Source organism: Osmerus eperlanus, chromosome 20 (genome assembly GCF_963692335.1).
Source record: "Osmerus eperlanus chromosome 20, fOsmEpe2.1, whole genome shotgun sequence".
In the NCBI taxonomy this organism is placed as follows: Eukaryota; Metazoa; Chordata; class Actinopteri; order Osmeriformes; family Osmeridae; genus Osmerus; species Osmerus eperlanus.
The window spans coordinates 2,199,559-2,212,041 of record NC_085037.1 but is presented as its reverse complement, the minus strand read 5'-3'; the positions used below and the strand labels follow the sequence as shown (position 1 = coordinate 2,212,041).

At 45.1% G+C, this 12,483-nt stretch overlaps 1 long non-coding RNA gene and 2 other non-coding genes across 3 annotated transcripts; 2 read left to right on the top strand and 1 right to left on the bottom strand.

Annotated features, from left to right (window-relative positions):
• Positions 1-244: 244 nt before the first annotated feature.
• LOC134007100 (U2 spliceosomal RNA) lies at positions 245-435 on the bottom strand. Its single transcript, XR_009928003.1, has one exon. It is a non-coding gene; the product is annotated as a U2 spliceosomal RNA (small nuclear RNA).
• Positions 436-4,709: 4,274 nt separating this feature from the next.
• On the top strand, positions 4,710-4,900 carry LOC134007089 (U2 spliceosomal RNA). The gene has a single exon (XR_009927992.1). It is a non-coding gene; the product is annotated as a U2 spliceosomal RNA (small nuclear RNA).
• An 891-nt stretch (positions 4,901-5,791) lies between these two features.
• LOC134040522 (uncharacterized) lies at positions 5,792-6,822 on the top strand. The gene is made up of 3 exons (XR_009932885.1): positions 5,792-5,845; positions 5,970-6,031; positions 6,556-6,822. It is a non-coding gene; the product is annotated as an uncharacterized LOC134040522 (long non-coding RNA).
• The last annotated feature ends 5,661 nt before the right edge of the window (positions 6,823-12,483 follow it).

Here is a 12,483-nt window from a genome sequence, read left to right as displayed (position 1 = left end):
AAATGGAGATGAGAGGACCACAGAGCCTTCCTGACAGTGGTTGGACTTCTGTATTCAGGGGAAACCCATTTCAGAAGAGGCATATCTCTCTTTGGCTCTAGGTTTGTAGTGCGAGCAAATCAGACAGTTTGACATGACTACCTAACGTGAAATACGTAGGTCTAAGCGTGATCTACACACCAACATTTCCTAACCCACTGCAGTATGTGAACTTTTACTTTAGACACTTTGTTTTCCCCAGGAGGGGAAGTGCACCGTTCCTGGAGGTAATGCAATACCAGGTCGATGCGTGGAGTGGACGGAGCAAGCCCCTATTCCATCTCCCTGTTCCAAAAATCAATTTAATATATGGTCCCCGGGTAGGGGACGTATCAGATATTAAACTGATAAGAACAGATACTACACTTGATCTTAGCCAAAAGGCCGAGAAGCGATACCGCACTGCTCCTTGAGGGAGCGGAGTCATTTCCAGGAACGTCATATTAATATACGACTTCACGATTGTACTAATGAGCTAGGCTACATAATCCTTAAAAAAACTAAACGGAGTAAAAAAAAACACATCATTAGCAAAGGAAAATCGCTTTAATCAACGTGTAGTCTTTGAAAACTAACGTGAAAACGTGGTGTAGCTGTCACGTGATACACGGCCCTCCAATTGGAAATGAAAGATCAAAATATCGAAAACAATCGCAGTTTAGGCTACTCTTCTGAGAAACAACCAGCCAATAACATGTACATTATGTATTGGTGAAATATATTTCGTCTTTTCGTGGTAGCCTATTTGAAGACTGTTATGATGCCCACGGAAGAACAAACAACAGCCATGTGAACAGCGGACTCTGGCTACGACGAAACCCTGCCATCTGCTGGGCATCATATAGAACACCAGCAGCCACAGCATCGGGCTTCCCGTTATATAGAAGACCGGTCCGTCACGCTGTTCAGCATAACCAACATGGGTGGATATGCATTTTGGCCGTCAGTTGGGACAGAGGATCAATCTTGTCTGAATCATTTATGCAAAAGTGGGAAAAGATCTGCAGTGTAAAATCACATGAGCCCAATAGCCCTACTTTAGTTAGGCCTACCTAGTTAACAAGTTGCCTTTGAATTTGACACACACGGTCAGGAGGATAACTCGTGAACTATCACGCAAAGGCATGTTTTGAAGCTACGCATCATGAACAGCCATTTCAACTGCTAACCAGGTCGATGGTAATAAGCAAACGCGTGGTATTGAGTTAGCTAATAGCGGGCGAGTTACAGTTGCGCCCTAAATATTAACATTTGAGAGAGTTGGCTTTAAAGACGACAGTTCATTTCTATTCGACCGTAATTTGCGAAAACATGTAGCTAGGTTAGCTTGCAGTTCGACGTCAGCTAGCTGGGTCGGTCAATTCGCATCTCAAGACGTGGTGCCAGGCCTATTTGAAAGGCCTCGTGACTAAACAGACAGGTAGCAAGAAAATAAATCAACGTAGGCCTTCTTAACTCTACATGTCAACTAACTACTAGCCTACCTTTCAATGTTTCTTCTTTAAGCCAATGCCGGGATACAATTTGCCGTTACACATTGCGCATCGAGTCGTTCGGTGACTAGGCCACGACGTTAACAGCCCAAGTCGTGTCCTACAACTTCAGCAAAACTCAAACAACAAAAACGAATGTCTTGACTATAGCTGACATGACTGTAAACATTAACACACGTAACCACATACATTGTCACTTATTTGGTAATAAATAAATAAAAACAACAAGCGCTCTTTCCGGATGACTTGGATCAATGCGCATAGGGAGAGCCCTTTCCTTTCTCCCCATCGAAGCAATTCCACTACAACTCCTAAAAATTACTCCGAATTGTGCTACTTGCAGATTCCACAGACAGCAGTGTATTCTATCGAAGATACAATGAAAGTAGGCCTATGTATTTTCTTTTACAAGTCACAGACAATTCACAGCACATCGGTCTGACTTTAAACTTGTGACGTGATTTGCCACAAGGCAAGCTAAATAACCAAAACTTCGAGGCTAATCAATTTTGCAGACTTGAAAAAATGTGTAGGTCTATACGACTTGCAACAGGAGTTGACTTACCATCACAGTTTGAAGGGTTGCATGCGGAAAAAACGACAAAGTCGTACCTCAGCGGGGCAATGACCCTAGAGCTCAAACAAAACATCCTGCAAGGCGTCAAATGTACCAAATTCATTGAAACTGCTTTTCCACATGTCCTTATAAGTTAGGCTATTGTATATAGGCCTATTTGGTCCGTGAGGGAAGTGTACTACTCACGAGGCCGACGAAACATCCTCCCGAAGACAGTGAAAAAGCGTTATGTGCCATGTGTGTTGTCAGTTATTGATTATTCAATAAAAATCAAACTGTACAGTAGGGCAATATTAAATAAAGATGCAGAACAAACTACTTGTTTGCAAGTTACATTTAATGACAACGCTTTTTGGAACTCAAATCCACATTTAAGTGTAGTCTAACGACTTGTTTTTGGTAGTTTCGCTTTATTGGGGAATAATGTAATAACTAAGGCCTATATTACACAGATGTTACAAATGTGACAACATGTGTGTAATCCAATGACGTCCGACGATGCAATGAAAATACAAGGAATGAAATACAGGTTAAACATGGGACCTACACAGCACAGCAATAGGCTACTACAAGAGATCCACAAACCTTCTCACCTCCCATGACGCTCAAGTTTTGCACCTCATTAACATTTCTCAGGTAGCCTATGAGCAGGTCTACACATTGTATTGGATTAGGCCTTTTGCAAGTGGCAGTTTTTTGCAAGTGGCACTGTCTTCGGGAGGATGTTTCGTCGGCCTCGTCTGAAGTAGTACACTTCCCTCACGGACCAAATAGGCCTATATACAATAGCCTAACTTATAAGGACATGTGGAAAAGCAGTTTCAATGAATTTGGTACATTTGACGCCTTGCAGGATGTTTTGTTTGAGCTCTAGGGTCATTGCCCCGCTGAGGTACGACTTTGTCGTTTTTTCCGCATGCAACCCTTCAAACTGTGATGGTAAGTCAACTCCTGTTGCAAGTCGTATAGACCTACACATTTTTTCAAGTCTGCAAAATTGATTAGCCTCGAAGTTTTGGTTATTTAGCTTGCCTTGTGGCAAATCACGTCACAAGTTTAAAGTCAGACCGATGTGCTGTGAATTGTCTGTGACTTGTAAAAGAAAATACATAGGCCTACTTTCATTGTATCTTCGATAGAATACACTGCTGTCTGTGGAATCTGCAAGTAGCACAATTCGGAGTAATTTTTAGGAGTTGTAGTGGAATTGCTTCGATGGGGAGAAAGGAAAGGGCTCTCCCTATGCGCATTGATCCAAGTCATCCGGAAAGAGCGCTTGTTGTTTTTATTTATTTATTACCAAATAAGTGACAATGTATGTGGTTACGTGTGTTAATGTTTACAGTCATGTCAGCTATAGTCAAGACATTCGTTTTTGTTGTTTGAGTTTTGCTGAAGTTGTAGGACACGACTTGGGCTGTTAACGTCGTGGCCTAGTCACCGAACGACTCGATGCGCAATGTGTAACGGCAAATTGTATCCCGGCATTGGCTTAAAGAAGAAACATTGAAAGGTAGGCTAGTAGTTAGTTGACATGTAGAGTTAAGAAGGCCTACGTTGATTTATTTTCTTGCTACCTGTCTGTTTAGTCACGAGGCCTTTCAAATAGGCCTGGCACCACGTCTTGAGATGCGAATTGACCGACCCAGCTAGCTGACGTCGAACTGCAAGCTAACCTAGCTACATGTTTTCGCAAATTACGGTCGAATAGAAATGAACTGTCGTCTTTAAAGCCAACTCTCTCAAATGTTAATATTTAGGGCGCAACTGTAACTCGCCCGCTATTAGCTAACTCAATACCACGCGTTTGCTTATTACCATCGACCTGGTTAGCAGTTGAAATGGCTGTTCATGATGCGTAGCTTCAAAACATGCCTTTGCGTGATAGTTCACGAGTTATCCTCCTGACCGTGTGTGTCAAATTCAAAGGCAACTTGTTAACTAGGTAGGCCTAACTAAAGTAGGGCTATTGGGCTCATGTGATTTTACACTGCAGATCTTTTCCCACTTTTGCATAAATGATTCAGACAAGATTGATCCTCTGTCCCAACTGACGGCCAAAATGCATATCCACCCATGTTGGTTATGCTGAACAGCGTGACGGACCGGTCTTCTATATAACGGGAAGCCCGATGCTGTGGCTGCTGGTGTTCTATATGATGCCCAGCAGATGGCAGGGTTTCGTCGTAGCCAGAGTCCGCTGTTCACATGGCTGTTGTTTGTTCTTCCGTGGGCATCATAACAGTCTTCAAATAGGCTACCACGAAAAGACGAAATATATTTCACCAATACATAATGTACATGTTATTGGCTGGTTGTTTCTCAGAAGAGTAGCCTAAACTGCGATTGTTTTCGATATTTTGATCTTTCATTTCCAATTGGAGGGCCGTGTATCACGTGACAGCTACACCACGTTTTCACGTTAGTTTTCAAAGACTACACGTTGATTAAAGCGATTTTCCTTTGCTAATGATGTGTTTTTTTTACTCCGTTTAGTTTTTTTAAGGATTATGTAGCCTAGCTCATTAGTACAATCGTGAAGTCGTATATTAATATGACGTTCCTGGAAATGACTCCGCTCCCTCAAGGAGCAGTGCGGTATCGCTTCTCGGCCTTTTGGCTAAGATCAAGTGTAGTATCTGTTCTTATCAGTTTAATATCTGATACGTCCCCTACCCGGGGACCATATATTAAATTGATTTTTGGAACAGGGAGATGGAATAGGGGCTTGCTCCGTCCACTCCACGCATCGACCTGGTATTGCATTACCTCCAGGAACGGTGCACTTCCCCTCCTGGGGAAAACAAAGTGTCTAAAGTAAAAGTTCACATACTGCAGTGGGTTAGGAAATGTTGGTGTGTAGATCACGCTTAGACCTACGTATTTCACGTTAGGTAGTCATGTCAAACTGTCTGATTTGCTCGCACTACAAACCTAGAGCCAAAGAGAGATATGCCTCTTCTGAAATGGGTTTCCCCTGAATACAGAAGTCCAACCACTGTCAGGAAGGCTCTGTGGTCCTCTCATCTCCATTTGGGTTTCTGTTCAGGGTTTGACTGGATATTTCATGTGACTGGTGCGTTGGTACTGCGAGCTCTCTCCACCACAGCCAAGAGAACACGGACTGAGCTGGCTCCTCAAGTCAACCTGGCGGAAATACTAACGTTTCTGATGTCAGCTTAACCACAGCTAATGAAACATGGATCTAAATTTATAAACACTGACTGGAGTCAAGCTGAGATGTGCACCTCAGCAGTGATGCTGTTGTTTCAGCCTTTCATAAGCAGACAAAGTTCAGAATATGACACTCCCTTACGTTACTGGAAGGGGCCAACACAAACAAATATTTCACAAACTCCAGACCACAGACACCACCGGAGAACATTTACAGTACTTACACCCTGTATTTACTGTACTGTGCAAAAGTCTTAAGACTCCAAGATTTTGTACATTCATTTAGTCTTTTCATTTGTACATTCATTTGACTTTTCTTTCCTTCTGTATTTGGGGCACAGTAGCCAGTGAAGTCACCTCCCTGAAATGAGTTTTTGCAGGTTGGGATGTCTGCTCTTATACCCTGATAATTAAAACTGGGTATGTTCTAAACTGGGTAGTAAAAGTCGATGCAAGGAAAAATATGAAGCTAGATAAAGTACATACCAAATTGTTTCTTACAATATAGGATTTCTGGATGGACCACAAAACCGAAAATGGCCAACAAGATGTTCATGATGAGGTAAACAAATGAGCTGAAGCTTGTTATAATATCACAAGTTATTTAATAATACTTTTATCTGAAAATGGATGAGCTGAACTGAAATGAAACCATGATGGATGTATTATCTTTTGTTTCTTTTCAGGAAACTGACGTGGTGCCGGTGACAGTGTTCCATCCCACTGTGACCATGTTCAACGTCACCAGGTTCCAGGGAGTCTGTTGGCTGAGCGGTGAGGGAATCGGGCTAGTAATCCGAAGGTTGCCAGTTCGATTCCCGGTCATGCCAACTGACGTTGTGTCCTTGGGCAAGGAACTTCACCCTACTTGCCTCGGGGGAATGTCCCTGTACTTACTGTAAGTCGCTCTGGATAAGAGCGTCTGCTAAATGACTAAATGTAATGTAACCAAACATGTTCAGTTTGACCGTGACGAACCCAGACACGTTATTTGAGATGGTGTTCAACCCACTCGTGTTCTATAAAAGGGTGTTCAATCAAACCAGGTTGAACCCAACCTTTTTAAATTTGAGCACGTTCAACACAACCGGGTTGTATCATGCAGTGTTCGATCCAGCCATCATGTCTGTGACCATGTTCGACCCAACCATGACATATCTGACCGTCTTCAACCCAACCGTGTTGGACCAGACCGTGCTTTATCAGAGCACCTCAAATTCCAGCACCTCGCTGATCCAGGACTTGTCATTTTCCGTGTTCCCATGGATACAGGGTGACTCTTCAGCAGTGTTGCCCTGGGACCCAGCGTACCTGGTCATCGTGGAGCACAATCTCTGGGCCGTGGGACTTGGTGTGGCGCCGTTCCGGCTGGTGGCGACCATCAGGAGCTGGCCAGGGCGCATGCGGCCGCAGGGGAGAGGAGGAGCCACGAGGACGCCTTCCACACCTGCTGGAGGAGCCCAGAGAAGGAGAACGGAGCGCTGAGGAAACAGCAGCGCTTCCTCTGCAATGCTGCCAAGGTTTTGAAGGGCAAACACCGTCGCCTCCGCCAGCAGGTGAAAAAATACCTGAAGACCCTGAGAGACGATGAGGAGACCATTGCTGGAAAAGATGACAAGATTAATTTTGGCTATTCATCACCTTTAGTTTCAGTTGAGTCATACCTTCCTCTGTGTGTCTAATGGATACATCAAACAAGCTGTATATCTGTTTGTGTATTATACAGTATGGTCCTCCAGAGCAACAAAAAAATCGCTGAGTGAGATGACCTCTCTGAGGGGGAGTCGTATGGGGGGGCTGCAGGCTGTAGCCCCCCCACCTACCTGGCTAAAGTCTTGCAATTTGGTAATACTTAAACATGGGTCAGGCCCAAGGTCACCCAGTGGTCTCTACGGAGAAGAGACCCCAAAAACAGAAGGGAAAAAAGGACGTAAGTCTCCTCTGTCTTTGGGTTAAAGGTTTGAGAGGGCGCATAAGTTTTAGTTTAGTCCATAGTTTAGTCCATAGTTACTATAGGTAGACAAGTGGGTTTAAATGTTTTTTTTGTGTGTCATGTGTTTCAGATGATCAGTGGACCCTTGCTGCGCTGGGAGTTCAGCCCCCTCTACTGTGGCCCTGTGGTCATTTGAACTGGGGTTAGAGCCATCTTACCTTTAGACCTTTACACAAACACACACATACTCACACACACAGTCATTATCTCAGTTGTTTTTTTGCAAATTTGCCGCAACGTCTTGGAATGTTGAGATGATGATGTCATAAGTGTTCAGTCCTGAGTTATTTGGTCCTTATGGAAACACAGTGGACATGGAGTGGCTAGTTCCATTCAGGGGGAGTTACTTCTCTTGACCCCCTCTCTCCTGTTATGAATGTGACAGCCTGGCTGCCTAATGTGTGTATTCCTCTCCCCTATGAGACTGGAGGAATAGACACCTCGGAAGTCATCATTTGAGTGTGTCAATTCAACTGCATGAAGAAAAAAAAAGGAATTCATGTCAGAGCTATGTTTCTCATTGTAAGACATCGACATACAAGCTCTGAGTTATAGTATGGTAAGGGTCTGTGGGTCCTACAGCAGTTTCAGAACATTCCACCTCACCTCTCTTCTCTGTTCATGTTTCTGTAGAGGAGCTTGTGTTCTGATCTGGTGAGCTCTGAGAGGAACCATGCATTCTCCTTCTCATGGACCAGAGGATCTGGATCTACGGTACTATAAGTCAACCTACCCAAACAAACAGCCTATTGTTGTTATTTGTAACACCTCCTCCCTCCCACTCCCTCAGAAGATGGAGGTACAGATGCGCAACGTGTGCATGGCGAGGGGGGCTGACGACAGGCTGTGGTGGGCCATGTCTCAGGAGAGATCCAGGCTCACTCACTCATCACCCTACATGGTTACCACAGTGATGGCGGTGAGCGGAGTTCAGGTAAGATTTCCTGAAGTGTGAGACATGCCAACAGTGTGACTTCCTGTTCAGGCTTGTATCTGAAGCCTGTACTAGATCAGTAACGCAGCACTCTGTTACTCATCCCTTCCTTGTATCTCCTCTCCTCTACAGCTCATTGGCGGCCAAGTGAGACAGTATCAGTCTCACGTGTGTTCTAAGACTGACGTCAACGTCCCGTTTCTGGCTGACAAAAGGGTGAGAACTGCAACACTACCATAGGATAGATAGTACCTCCCACACTTGATCCCAGCAAGCTGATTCATCCCTTTAGGACTCTTAAATGTAAAAGGTGTCTGTGTGTCTCCTGTCCACCCAGCAAACTGATGTATCCATCATGGAGGCCAGCATTGGTGGTGGGTCCAGGTGGGATTCCGCGCACCACAGCCAGAACCTCCTGGGGGTCCAAAAACACCTCGACCCACGGGGACGAGTCCTCCCAGGACCAGGAGCCGAGTGCACCAGCTGGGCGTACGCCTGGGTGTAACGCTACGTCCGACGTAGAACTGAAAGTTACGACTAACTTAAGTTACGACTAGTGCACCAGTTAGACTGAAGCCCTTTATGTGCTGCACCTGGGTGTACATTTTATGCCTAGTGGGGAGCAGGCGTAAGTTGGAAAATCAGACTAATATCCATGGTAATTATAATGTACAACAGTTTGATCGCACATGCAGCGCGTCTTGTTTATAGGCAACATATGGAAAGGACATTAAGGCGAGAAAAAGTTGTCCGTGATCGCACAAATCCACTGTTAATTTTATTGGTGATCGATTTCCAAGCTGATTGTTTCTGTTTTTTTGTGTTGATATTATTACATTTCCCCGTGAGCACGCTTCTATTCTGAGTAAACAACTCTAGAGGTTTTCTAATTTCTCTATCAGTAAAATGTATTTTCCTTTTCTTTCTTTTTTAAATCCATGGCTTGTTTTGAAGGGAGATAGCTAAGTGCGCTTTGGATAGGCTCTTAAATGTGTTGCTTGGCAACGATCGACGCTTTCGCATTTTCACAAGGACGCGCATCTTAAAACCAGGCGTAGCTACGACCGTGGCCTGTCAAGCTTGGAGCACTCGGTGTAAATTCAAATCACAAAGTCGGACGTAACTAAGACCGACGTAGGAGTTAAGACCAACTTTTTTACGCCCAGCTGGTGCACTCGGCTCCAGGACTCCTCCTCTGAGGAGGATGAGGGCTGGACCGAGGATGAGGACCAGGATCTGGACTCCTCTAAGGATGACAAAGATGATGATGAGGAGGACAGGACAGAGGACCAGGGTCAAGATGGACACCAGAACCCAGACCTGGACGAGGACGAGCAGGATGACCGTCATGAGACCGATTTCACTGCGGAACGTGAAACTCCATTCCTCTAGTTAGTACAATTCCTTAACAGGCATATTTTAATTGTTACATTTGACAACACACCATACACATGGTTCTTCTACGTAGATGATATCAATACTACTGTATGCACAGGAATGCATGTTATCAAGGTTCCCCTCATTGCTCTGTAGTAGCTTGTCCAGGTTAACTTGACTGATGTATGTCCACAGCTACCACTTGACAGGCAGAGGGTTCGTTGACCTGTCCTACAGGGTGGCAGCTCTCAGGCAGGCCTTCACTGTGAGTAACTGTCTACTATCTAGCTAGCGCCTGTGTGTTGATGATTGATAAAAGGCTACGTAGTTGACTCCTGTGTGCTGTTAGTATTTATTGCATTAGCTAGTTATCCTGATCATCCATGTTTGTCCCCAGACGCTGTGTACTGACAGCAAGGCCATGTTGACGGCAGCTCGCCTGGTTCTAGGAAGGATGGCAACTGAAGCACAAAAGGTTTCTGACATATTACCCCTCCACCAACAGTTACTAGACTTTGGGTGACCTTGATATGTGTCACCCTAGTAGGATGTCACCACTTGAACAGTCTACACACATGCTAACTTGGAGATAAATCGAACGCACCTTAGAAAACGTGGGGTCTGTGTGTGACTGTGTCTGTGTTCTCCAGGATGAAGAGCAGCTGTTTCAGCAATACAACAGGCTGCTGGAGTACGCATCAGACCACGCCCACCTAGACTCCATCATGCAGGAGCTGGCACTGGAGTCGGTGAGGAGGACGAGAGGGGGTAGGGAAGGCAAGGGAGGGGAGAGGAGGTAAAGGAGAGGACGGATGGTGGAGGGCAGGAAAGGAGGAAGAGGGAAGGAAATATTTTTCCCCTTCTGACCTCAGCCCCCTTATGGTCAGTTCATGCTCATAAAAATGTGCCAATCTCACAACACCTTTATTGAGCAAGGCAGTCTCAATGTGCAACTTTAGCCTGGGGTCTGTGACATTACACATTCTAAAAGGTGCGAGACACTTGTCTGTGGCAGCAAACCTGTCTGACTGACATTGTTTTTCAAGCACAAATTGGCCTCGAAGCCCAGGCAATATGCACAGTTTAATGACCTGGACACCTCACATCTCATCTCATCTAACTTCATAAGAATCAGAGATGTGAGAGTCTAAGAGCTAGCTAATAACTTGTGGGAACAATTTTCAGATTCGTCACTTCAACATCATAGATGTGGTGTTTGAGCTGGTTCTGATGCACATGGTGAAGTTTGACTGTTGCACGCTGTCTGTCACTGTAAGTGCCCCGCTTCCCCAGTCCTGCATCACAGGGGTGCAGTGACCTCACCATGTCTAGATAGCCACAGAAGTCATTTCCGTCTACTCCACGATGCGAGCCAAAGGTAGAACTGACTTAAGCTGAGTCAGCAATAAGAAGGGGCACCATGTAACCATCTCAGTGATTCTGTGTGTCTTTGCTCTCACTTCCAAACCCAGAAGAAAGAGAAGATTTTCCTCAAGGATGGACAGAATGCGGCTGCCAAGGGCAAAAAGACACACAGAATATTCAAGACCAAGTGTCTCCCCTCAGCTCTGAACGTAAGATCCTGACGGCACATCTGCTCATTTAGGCTTTCCCTCTAGTTGGCTCTCCCACCAGTTCACACACATAGACTCACACACAAACAGACATACAGACACGCACACACACTAGAAAGGTCACAGTTGTGAAGTTCTGTGTGATGTCATATCCTGTTGTGTGATGGTGTTTCCTGTCCAGGCCCCGACCTTGGCGAGTCCTCCATTGCCAGAGGAGAGGAGAAGAAGAAGTCCATCAAAGCCTTCTTCCGGAAGATCTCTGCAGCGCTCTCCAGGGCTTTCTGCTTCGGCTGTGTGAAGGACATTCACCAAAGGAGGGCACCACCTGCTCACTCAACTGGCTGCAGCGACAGAGAGAGAGAAGAACCTCAGGATGCGAATTACGGGGGGGGGTTTGAGCCCCCTAATTAAGATTTGGGGGGGGTTGATACATGCCCTGGAGAAGAAGTTGACCCCCGATTGTCATTGTATAATTCGCACTCTGGAGAACCTGTCACTATGGCAACAACCGTAGCTACACAGCCACTTTACATCATTGTAAAAGTTACCTTAAACACTAGCTTTTCTACAGCTTTTACACACACATGACCAATTATGTATTTTGAGAATGCTACTTGAGTTATTTCAGAATATTTAGGGGTGCTTGCCTTCTGCAGCACAACCTATTTCAATCTCACATATACTAGAGAGGGTACCATTTCTGTGGATATTGAGGGGTGTGCTTGCGTCGGTTGCAGATGGGTTTGTTTCCAGGCTGTGAATATCAACACCCTTTATTTTTGTACGCCCTTCGACTGGTTAGCTCCTGCGATTCCCACACAGCAGAGGTCTAGTAGGTAGCTAGCTCTACAATTTACAGGGGCAAGGTCTAAGACTAGGAGCAAAACGGAGCACAGCTGCCAGCTGTAGGTGTGCCTATATGCAGGTAGTAGGTAGACTCGAAAAAAGATTTGTTCCTTTTAATGAAGGAGATTCAAAGAACCGAGTCCGTAAAAGGATTCGAACTTCTCATCACTAGTCGGCTCCATGACGCCGGGTAAGTAGGGCTTGTGAGACTGCTCACCAAAAGAATGAAGGGGAAACCACTTGTCTAGCAGATTAATACATGTTCGTAGTACCTAGCGAAAAGTAGGCTCAACTTTCCTAGACTTTTAGCTACCGTACTAATTCTGAGGACTCGCTGATATCGCTGTCTTTGTTACTAGAACGGCGCATCTATGCGTCGTTGCTAACGTGTGCTGATGTTGTGAAGTTATGTGCATATACTGTATGTTTAATGGGAGTTGAAATACACAGACTGGAATATTTGATACACACAGGAA